A 12,273-nucleotide genomic window follows, 5' to 3' on the forward strand; every position below is an offset into this window, starting at 1 on the left:
AACAAGGAGAATCCTAAGAGAGACATACATGGGATACCCCTGGGAAGGGGAAACAGACAGGACCTCCTGAGAAAATCGGGAGTGGGGAGAAAGGAGGATGGAAGGGGAAGGGAAGAAGGGAGTAGGAAAACATGAGGGAATGGGATGCGCAAAAGGGGGAAGGAGAGTGAGGGAGAGAAAGGAAAGAGATATCTTGATTGAGGGAGCCATTAAGAGCTAGTGAGAATCATAGCACTAGGGAAATCCCTAGGAATCCACAAGGATGACCCTAGCTAAGAAGCTAAACAGTAGAGAGGATGCCTAAACTGGTCTTCCCCTGTAATCAGATTGATTGATGACTACCTTAATTGCCATCATAGAACCTTCAACCAACAACTGATGGAAGCAGATACAGAGATCTATAGCAAAGCACTGGGCTGAACTACTAGAGACCAGTCAAAGAGAGGGGGGAGTGATAATATGAGCGAAAGGATTAAGACTATGATGGTGATACCCACAGAAACAGCTGACCTGAGCTAGTCAGAGCTCAGACTCTGGATTGATAGTAGGTGAACCTGCATAGGACAAAATTAGGTCCACTGAATGTTGGGGACAACCGTGAGGCTTGGCAATCTGTGGGGCCACTGGCAGTGGGAACAGGATTTAATCCTGGTGCTTGAACTGGCATCTAGGAGTACATTCTCTTTGGAGGAATACCTTGCTCAGCCTAGATGGGGAGCTTGGTCCTGTTTTGAAGTGAAGTGTCAGACTTTGTTGACTCCCTTACCCTTTCTGAGGAGTGGATGTGGGGAAGGGTGGGGTGGGCAGAAGGAGAGGAGGGAATGGGAACAGGGATAGCTATGTAAAATGAGAAAAGTTTGTATTAAAAAAAATCTTAATAAAAAAGGCAAGAGAAAAAGGGAAACAAAACAGTTGTTGAGGAAATTCCCAGTGTCACCATTGCTATCAATGCCTATCTGTAAGCTCAGGCCTTAGTGTGGATGCCCCTCTCATGAGTGGAAGTATGAAGTTTTATTCCAGAACTCAGCCCAGGAAGAGATTGGAAGAGAGAAACAGTTTCTTTCTCCTGAACTTTAGATTACAAAAAAATGAAGGGATGAACCAAATGGTATTTATGGAAGCTTTCATCTGTTTAAATACTCCTTAGTCAGACATCCATCTACCCTGCTCCCAATGTGCCGTTCCCTGTGAGCTCCATGGAGACCAATACTTGGTGGACATAAGAGGTGAGACAACAGTGGCCCTGGGACCCTGGATCCTCCACTTCCTAAAACCTCCACATGGGAGAAAGGCCAGGGACCAAAGGCCAGGGGCCTTCCTCCCCAGGTGACTTTGGCATTTCTAGAAGCCAGCAGGAAGCGAGTCTGCTAGACAGCTGTCTACCCTTCCCCCAACACATCATTCCCTGCAAGCTCCATGGAGGCCAATTCTTGGTGGACATAAGAGACATAAGAGTTGAAGGAAGAGATGGGAAGACACCAATGCAAGAACTCCTCCAACATCCTAAAAAGCAACATGGTACCACCAGAACCCAGCAGACACACAGCAGGAAGACTTTATCATCCTAACCCAGAAGATATAGAAAACAACAACTTTAAATGTTACTTAATAAAAATGATAGAGACCTTTAAAGAGGAAGTGAAAAACTCCATTAAAGAAATGGAGAAGACAAACAAAAACTGGAAGAAATTAAAAAATCCCTCAAAGAAAACCAAAAAAAAAAAAAGCAATCAAACAGGTGAAGGAAACAGTTCAAAATTTGAAGATTGAAATATAGGTAATAAAGAAAACACAAACTGAGGGAACTCTGGAAATGGAAAATCTGCGTAAACGAACAGGAACTACAAAGACAAGTATAACCAACAGAATACAAGAGAGAGAAGAAAGAATCTCAGGAGCTGAAGATTCTATTGAGGAAATAGACTCATTGATCAAAGAAAACACTAAATCCAACAAATTCTTAACACAAAACATCCAGGAAATCTAGGATACCATGAAAAGACCAAACCTGAGAATAATAGGGGTAGAAGAAGGAGAAGAATTCCAGCTCAAAGGCACAGAAAATATATTCAACAAAATTATAGAAGAAAACTTTGCCAACCTACAGAAAGATATACATATGAAGGTACTAGAAGGTTCCAGAACACCAAATAGACTGGATCAAAAAAAAAAACCCTCATCATATAATAATCAAAACACAAAACATACAGATCTGTAGAGGGACCCAGCCAATCAACTTGCTTGTAGGGCAGGATCCCCCGAGGATATTTTTTAATTATAAAGATTGCGGGCATGCTCCCTGCCTTCCCTTCTGCTTTCCTGTTCTCCGCTGGAACTTCTGGTTCTGTAAGTCTATTTCCTAATTAAAGCTGTATATATTATTACAAAAAAGGGGGGATTAACTGGTTTGATGGGATGATTGGTATTTGTGAATTACTGTTCTTAGAAAATTTTATTGGTACTGTTTCTTGTATATTGATATATTAAATATTGAATGTGAGTGTTCCTACCTCTATTTTTGTATAAGAGTATGCTTATAATGTTTTCTATATTGTATTGATACATTTACCATATTACAATATATATTTCTACCTCTGATATTATTTATATAATAACATTGTTTACATTTGATATGTAATGACATTGTTTACAGTTAAAGATCATTGTCTTCATATATTGCACAGTTGTTTATTCTCTTAGTCTTCAAGTTAGATAGGTATTGAGAATTATATGTTTGTCATATTTATTTTTAGGTTCATGAGGTCTTTTAGATACATAGAGATTATATTTAATATAGATAGTATAATCTTCAGCCTCTTCGAAGAGCTGTAGAAAATGGCCTTTAATCTAACCTAGAATTCTGTGCAAACGAGATACAATCACTCCTGGCAACACCACTCTACTCCCGAGAGAACGTTGAGCACCAAAGACACTCCACTGGGAGCTTGTCTTCTTGGCAGAACTGGCCTTTGGGTTAAGAAAAACCCATACCTCAACTACTGACAAAGATACAGAATATCCATAAGTGGATGAAACAGGATTGTCTTATCTTGCCAAGACAGGGTAGGATAATTCAAAGAAAGTTTCTTGCCTTTAATAATGGTATGTCAGTTATGTTAGGCCTTAGCCAAAGTTGGTTGACTCAACATTGCAAACAAGACTTTGGGTGATTGCCCAGGTAGTCAGTTGTCTCTGTCATTTGTTGCGCATTTTGGATATCTCTCGTTTGTTAAATAATATTAATTCCCTTCTCAGATCTTTGATGGAGTTAAAGATTAGATAATTGTAGTTACTCTCTACATTATTTAGACTCCTTGAAATAAAATGTTTAATGTATTTATTATTTGTTCCTATTGTATATAGTTGTATTTGGTTTGGCTCTATCTTATTTAGACAAAAAGGGGAGATGTAGGGGGACCTAGCCAATCAACTTGCTTGTAGGGCAGGGTCCCCCAAGGATATTTTTTAATTATAAAGATTGCGGGCGTGCTCCCCGCCTTCCCTTCTGCTTTCCTGTTCTCCGCTGGAACTTCTGGTTCTGTACGTCTATTTCCCAATTAAAGCTGTACATATTATTACAATTTATGTCTGAGTTCATTTAAGCCACTAAACAGATCAAAGAAAGAATATTAAGAGCTGCAAAAGAAAAAGGTCAAGTAACATATAAAGGAAAATCTGTGAGAATTACACATGACTTCTCAATGGAAACCATGAAAGCCAGAAGGTCCAGGATAGATGTGCTGCAGACACTAAGAGACAATGGATGCAAGCCCAGACTACTATACCCAGCAAAGATTTCATTCACTATTGATGGAGAAAACAAGGTATTCAATGACAAAAAAAAAAAAACAGATTTAAACAATACATACCCACAAACACAGCCTTACAGAAAGTACCAGAAGGAAAACCACAACCCAAGGAAGCTAACTACACCCACAATAACACAGGCATCTGATAACCTCCATCAGCATAACCCAAAGAAGGGAAACATACAAACACTACTACCAGAAGATAACTGGAGCTAACAACCACTGGTCATTAATAATTTTTAATATCAATGGTCTCAATTCACTTATGAAAAGACACAGGCTAAGAGAATGGATACGTAAACAGGATTGCACATTCTGCTATTTATAAGAAACACACCTCAACCTCAAAGACAGACACTACCTCAGAGTAAAGGGTTGGGAAAAGGTTTTCCAATCAAACTGACCTAAAAAACAAGCAGGTGTGGCTATTCTAATATCTAACAAAATTGATTTCAAACTAAAATCAATCAGAAGAGATGAAAAAGGACATTTTATACTCATAACATGAGCAATTAATCAAGATGAAGTCTCAATCCTGAATATCTATGCCCCGAATTTAAGAGCACCCACATATGTAAAGAAACATTACTGAAACTTGAATTGCATATCAAACCCCGCACACTAATAGTAGGAGATTTCAACAGTCCTCTCTTGACAATGGACAGTTCAAACAGACAGAAACTTAACAGAGAAATAAGAGATCTAACAGATGTAATGAATCAAATGGACTTAACAGACATCTATAGAACATTCCACCCAAACAAAAAAGAATATACTTTCTTCTCAGCACCTCATGAAACCTTTTCTAAAATTGATCACATTCTTGGTAACAAAGCAAACACCCACACATACAAAAAAATTGGAGTAATCCACTGTGTCTTACCAGATCACCATGGAGTAAAGTTAGAATTCAACAATAATCTACTCCCAGAAAGCCTACAAACTCATAGAAACTAAACAATCAACTACTGAACCACTCCTGGGTCAAGGAAGAAATAAAGAAAGAAATTAAAATCTTCCTTGAATTCAATGAAAATTAACGCACAACATATCCAAACCTATGGAACACTATCAAAGCAGTACTAAGAGAAAAAGTTCATAGCACTAAGTGTCCACATAAGGAAAATAGAGAAAGCTCACATCAATGACCTAACAGCATGCCTGAAAGCATGCTCATCCAAAAGGAGAAGACAGGAAATAATCAAGTTGAGGGCTGAAATCAACAAAATAGAAACACAGAAAACCATACAAAGAATCAATGAAACAAAGAGCTGGTTCTTTGAGAAAATCAACAAGATTGACAAACCCTTATCCAAACTAATCAAACGGCAGAGAGAACATCCAAATTAACAAAATCAGAAATGAAAAGGGGGACATAACAATGAACACTGAGGAAATTCAAAGAATCATTACATCCTACTACAAAAATCTATACTCCACAAAACTGGAAAATGTAAAAGAAATGGATAATGTTTTAGATAGATTCCCCCTATCAAAATTAAATCAAGACCAGGTGAGCAACTTAAATAGTTGCTCCTTTAAGCCCCGAGGAGATAGAAGTTGCCGTCAAAACCTCCCAATAATAATAATAATAATAATAATAATAATAACAATATTAAAAAGCCCAGAGCCAGATGGTTTTAGTGCTGAATTCTACCAGAACTTTCAAGAAGAGCTAATACCTATACTCCTCAAAGTGTTCCACATTAATAGAAACAGAAGGCTCACTGGCAAACTCTTTTTATGTAGCTACAGTTACCTTGATACCAAAATGGCTCAAAGACTCAACCAAGAAAGAGAATTACAGACCAGTCTCACTCATGAACATGGATGCAAAAATTCTCAATAAAATTCTGGCAAACTGAATCCAAAAACACATCAAAAAAATCATCCATCATGACCAAGTAGACTTCATCCCAGAGATGCAGGGCTGGTTAAACATACAAAAATCAATCAATGTAATCAACCATATAAATAAACACACACACAATCACACACACACACACACACACACACACACACACACACACTTGTCAACAACTGAGGCAGCAGAGCCAACTCAGAAGTCCCCTTTCTTTATGGGATAGACTTCTATAGGCTTACTATTCATCTCTTGGCAAAAGCAGCCTTCCTTTCTGTGTTTTCTGTGTCCCCAACCTCCACCTTTTTGCCACAACCATGAACAAGGACTCAGTCCGTAGAAAAGTCAGAAAATAGTCATAGATAGAGAGATATAGATATAAATAGATAGATAGATATAGATAGATATGTAAAAGTAATTTGATTTAAAAGTAAACAAATGGTTTTAATTTTTAAATATATATTCCATCTATCTGTAGCAAACACGTTTCTCTCTTTTAAGAGCTCTTTTGGGGAAATTACATATTTCAAAAGAATACTTATTTTATTTCATTTTTTAAAAAGAAAACAAGTGATTTTTTTCATTTTACATACCAATCCCAGTTCCCACTCCCTCCCTTCCTTCCATTCACTCCCCCTCCCTCCACCCCCTATCCACTCTTCAGAGAGGGTAAGGCACACTGCTTTGGGGAAGGTCCAAGACCCTCCCTACTCTATCTAGACTGCACAAGGTATCCATCCAAAGAGAATAGGTTCCCAAAAAGCCAGTACATGCAGTAGGGATAAATCCTGGTGCCACTACCAGTGGCCCTGCAGTCTTCACCAGCCATGCAACTGTCAACCACATTCAGAGGAACTAGTTTGGTCCTATGCTTGTTCCCTCCCTGTCCTGCTGGAGTTGGTGAGCTCCCATTAGTTCAGGTAGATTGTTTCAGTGGGTGCCCCATAATGGTCTTGACCTTCAAAAGAATACTTTTAACAGATAGACTCACCTTGATTGACTTTTTATTTATCAGAACACAGGATACAATTCCTTGGCTAACCTGAGGAACTAGATATCACACATACTTAGAGAGTTTGTTTTAAAAAATTATTTAATTAATTAAATTAAATATATGCATCAATATGGATCATGCAAATTTTTCTCACTTTTCTTCAAGCAGTGTATAAAATACTTAGACATTCTGAAACTATGAGTATTGAGCCTGTGGTCCCAGGTATCAAACAAAGTTTACCAGGGTCGCAGCAAGCACCATAAGCCATTTCTGTTTTTTTTTCCTGTTTGTTTTGTTTTATATTGTTTGGGGCCCACCACCCAGATCCCGAATAAATACATGGAGACTTCTTATTTATGAATGACCAGACTTAGCTTGGCTTGTTTCTAGCCAGTTTTTCTAATTTAAATTAACCTGTTTTTCTTTATCTACCTTTTGCCTCTGGACTTTTTACCTTTCTTTATTCTATATACCCTTCTTCTCTTCTTATTCCGTGACTAGCTGGGTGGCTGAGTGGCTGGCTTGGGTGTCTCCTTCTTTCCTTCTTCTTTCTCATTTTTCCCTGTTCTCTTGAACCTAGATTTCTCTTCAAGTTTATTCTCTCTGCCCCACCTATCCTTCTGTCCTGCCTTGGTATTGGTTATTCAGCTCCTTATTAGACCAATCAGCTGTTTTAGGCAGGCAAAGTAACACAGCTTTACAGAGTTTTAAAAATGCAACATAAAAGAATGGGACACATCTTTGCACCATTAAACTAATATTCTACAGGCATATCCTTGACTCTTTTTTAAGTGGGATATTCTTATTTCCTTTTTTACTGTTTTGATTGAAATATACATTTTTCTTCACTCCTTTCCCTTCCTCCCCTCTCCTTTCTATCCTGTCCTGTAAATTGGGGATATAGGGGTCATGAGAGAGGATAGAAGGGAAGAAAGGAGGAAGAGAAAGGAGTAGAGAAAAATTTATAGCTCAATACTTAGAGATTTTGAAAATTTATATTGTCACAAAAACTATATGTATTTTTTTCACAGTAGAGCTGATGTGAGTGAATCTGTGATTTTTTGCAGATGTTCTCAGTTATGACTATAATGCATACCCTTTATCAGGGACTACAATGCATCTCTAGCTACATAGGGCATAACACATTCCAACAAAGCCCTAGTAGTGACTCACTGCTAAGGAAAAGGATCACATTTTTGACTTGCACATAAACCCCAGTGTTTTCTCATTTGTTAATGTTTTGGGAAATTTGTCAGGTAGTGATACACTTCTCTTTTGACTTCTGCTTGGTACCTTTAGCCTGTAAACTCAACCATTGCCATATCTTACTCTGCTGACCATCCCAATGGGGAATAAAGTTCAATCATTTTATCCAAGACATTGGAAGACTTACTTTGAAACACCACTTTGGAGGATTGACAGCAGAAGGACTGATTGACAGGACACATGGATTGATGGGTGGAAATGGAGCCTAGCCTAAGGAAAGACAGCCTGCAAAGGCAACTCAGGATGAGCCCACTCAAACTGCTCACCTTGATATTTGCTTTCTCCCTTTGAGTGAGAATAGTGGGAGTGACTTCCTGCCAGCTAGCCTTAGCCATTTTCTTTGGAAGTGGGCATAAAAGAAAAAGACATGATGTTACATGGCTATGGCACTGATGAGACATAGAAACCAGCCTGCCAATAAAATTGAGAGCTTGGTTATGGTTTTATCTAGTGGTATTTGAATAGAATTAATACACATATTCTGGTGAGTTACAATTTGTTGATTGCTCTGTTCTTGTAATAGTAATAATGAGTAACCAAGTATTCTATCATCTTGAAATAAGTCTTCAAGTATTTATCATCATTATCATTATTATTTTAGTCTTGAAAATGTTTTAGAGCGAGTTAACTAAGTGTGAAAAATGTCTAAATAATATGCTAAATATCAGAAAATATTAAGGAATAAATCAGAACATAAAAAATAGATGGGATATTTTAAATTTAGATTTAAAATGTATAGGATGCAAGGACGAGTATAAATAAACTATGGGGGTCATTTATAGTTAAAAATAATCTGATTTTATGTGCACCCAGCTTTAATATTGATTTTAAGAAATCAAGTTTCTACTCAGGTAGTTGTGGTTCGTTAAAGAGGCCTTAAAAAGCCAAGGATGAAGTAAATAGAGGGAACTAAGCTGCCAACAAAGCCATAAAACAGGCAACAAAATAGCCAGTTTCTCAATTGACCCCCACACTGTCTGCATGGAAACCAATACTCAGAAGATTCTGGTTGGCCTTCTGCTCTTCTATTAAGGTATGCAGAAGACACCATCTCCACTTACATGGACCCCCATGATCAAAGGCCTATAAAGCTGTTTGCAGCAATTGATATGTAAATAGGGAGAAATAATTGATCCTATGTAAAATTTATTTTCAGAGGGAACCTCAAAGGAAGAGTAGTGCAGGTTGTACAAGCCTTTGACCTTTTTGCTCTTAATAATCCTCAAATAGGAAAATTGTCGAAGCCCACAGTTTTGTATCCCTTCCATCTTGACTAAAGAGTTCAAACGTATTCTTGTCCTCAAAGACAAATAATGGGATGTTTGATTAAAGGTGTGGCTACTGAATCTCTTGCTACTCAAAGACCAGACAACAGGATGTTTGACTTAGGGCATGGTTACTAGATGTTTTTGAGTTATAAGGAGGTAATTATGCTTACTTGTTCTTTGTATCATGGAAGTCTTGTGCCCTCACCTTTTGATTGGGGTAGATAACAAGTGTAAGTGATAAACTAGGGGCTTTTGTCACAGTATTCACTGGAAGCCCTCAGATTCTATCTTCTGTCGCTTGCCCATTTCTTTCTTCAGTCCTTACTCCCCTTTTCAGAAACCTGCAAACGAGTTGGCAGGTCCCAACCCAAAATACTCTATGATCACTGCATAGGCATGGGACTTATTCTTGGGAGGGTTGGCAGACAGATTTTACCCAACTATCCATTGCTCAAAGATTGAAATTCACATTAATATTTGTTAAAACACTTTTGCTCAGTAGACAGCATTTACAACTGGAAGGAGAGGATAGATGGTCTCGAAGGCACCCCTTCAAGATATTCTACCTCAATCTGGGACATCTGTCTTTCTACAAGTTGACAAAAGATCCTGTTTTTCATAAGAAGTAACTAAACATATTTCCAAGGCATTGGAAATTAAATAATAATTCTGGTCTTCCTGGAGGCCTCAGTACTTGGGGGAAAGTGGAAAGTACAAAGCAAATCTGTAAGTGACACTTAAGGAAATGTTGTCATGATAGATGTTACAGCAATCTCTCCAATCAGCTGAAAGAAAATTCTTTTGAGTCTATGTATGGCCAAACTTACACAGTCAGATCTCCTTTTAGATATGAAGCAGAGGTAAGCATTAAAATATTTAACCTCACTTAGCAAGTCAGAATGCAGCAAAGACAAACGCTCAATCTGATTATTGTGCTTCTTTCTCTTTGTCTTCCTGAACCCTATGTAATGATCAAATCCTGTAAATGTAGTTCTAAAGCATCTCAGTCTAATCTAGTGTGGTGGTTTGAAAGAAAATGGTACCAAAAGGAAGTGACACTATTAGAAGGTGTGGCTTTGTTGAAGTAAATATCATCTTGTTGGAGGAAATGTGTCACTGCGGGGGTGGACTTTGAGGTCTCCTACGCTCAAACTATTCCCAGTATCTCAGTCCACTTCCTATTGCCTTCTGATCAAGAGGTAGCCAGCATCATGTCTACTTGCGTGTTACCATGCTCTCCGCCATGATGTTAATGAGCTGAACCTCTGAACTATAAGCCAACATCTCAATTAAATGTTTCCTTTATAAGACTTGCCGTGGAAAGAATTCGGGACCACGAGGTGTGCATCCACCCACTGAGACAGTGGAGCTGATCTACGGGGAGCTCACCAAGGCCAGCTGGACTGTGACCGAAAAAGCATGGGATAAAACCGGACTCTCTGAACATGGCGAACAATGAGGGCTGATGAGACACCAAGGACAATGGCAGGGGGTTTTGATCCTACTTAATGTGCTGGCTTTGTGGGAGCCTAGCCAGTTTGGATGCTCACCTTCCTAGATATGGACGGAGGGGGGAGGACCTAGGACTTACCACAGGGCAGGGAACCCGGACTGCTCTGTGGACTGGAGAGGGAGGGGGGGGGAGAGGAGGGGGGGGAGGGGGAGAAGGGTGGGAGGAGGGGGAGAAGGGTGGGAGGAGGGGGAGAAGGGTGGGAGGAGGGGAAGGGAAATGGGAGGCTGGGAGGAGGTGGAAACTTGTTTTTTGTTTATGTTTTTTTTTCTTCTTTTCGCAATAAAAAAAAATTAAAAAAAAAAAAAAGACTTGCCGTGGTCATGCTGTCTCTTCACAACAATAGAAACCCTAACTAAGATACCCAGAGTGTTAGGAATCATTTCAAATTAATGTATCTACCACCAGAGCTGGCAAGGTCCCAGGAATAGCTAGCTGATTTCACCATTCCAACTAGGAAGCCACAAGTGAAGCTAGGAGCACCTGTGAGGAAGACTGCCAGCTAGATCTACAGCAACCGCAATGGGAGACCTCTATTATCTGTACAAATGCCAAGCAAATTCAGTGCCCCCTGAAAGAGAGCCTACCACAATACTTGAGAGCTGGTGTCTTATGTTCTTTATTTTCTGCTTGTCATAGCTTTCCTCCCCTGCTTAATTACAAACTTGCAGGTTTCAGGAACGCAATGGCTTTCCTACGCTGCTTCATCCTAAAATCTTGTACGTTTCAGGTATTCCTCATTCCCTCTCTGGCACTCCATCTATAAACAAAATAACATCCTTGTACAAACTAACCAACTACTGGATTTGCCTACAGAAAGACTCTATACTACTAGATTAACTGGCTTCCTGAGCCTAGCCCATGACCATAGAAGACGTTTAATTTTTCTGGCCAGTACTTGAGAATCTTCTTTATCCACAGTCAGAACAGAGTGGGAGGCTCCTCAGCCCATATGAAATCCTAATGGATGTGTGTGTGTGTGTGTGTGTGTGTGTGTGTTTCTAGCTTCTAGATATTCCTGTCCTTACTTATTTGCTATCTTGTAACATCTCCCAAGTTTTTGTAAGGAAGCATGCTCTTTAATTTCATTCATATATGTCCTTAGTCCCTTCTGTCTTTCCTAATGCTGTCCAAAGATAGTATATATGTAGGTATGGAAAGGAAAGTTTTAGAAGAGTAAGTCTGAATATTATTGAGAGTTTCATGCATCAATATAATGAATTTTAGTCATTTTCAGTCCCTGTTCCCTTCTCCGGTCCCCTCCTTCTATAGGAACTCTTCTTTTCAACAATTCTTTCTTGTTTCTTGCCTGAGCATGCATAGGAGGTTATTTACTGCAGCAAGGGCAACTTATTAGTGGTTGCAGTGTTGAAGAAAATGAGACCCTCTCTCCAATGAGCATTAATTGCCAGTTCTCCTTTAGAAAGGGATGGAGCTTTATGGCCTCCTCCTACACCCAAGTAGAAATGTTGAGGGTCTCATTTTGCTCAGATAACCAGAGCTATAGTGAAACTTGTGAGTACAAAGACAGCGGCATGTCCAGAAGACGTCCTTTTTGCTACACA

The sequence above is a fragment of the Microtus oregoni genome, unplaced genomic scaffold (assembly GCF_018167655.1).
Source record: "Microtus oregoni isolate MIOR12 unplaced genomic scaffold, Mior012 000121F_000, whole genome shotgun sequence".
NCBI lineage: Eukaryota > Metazoa > Chordata > Mammalia > Rodentia > Cricetidae > Microtus > Microtus oregoni.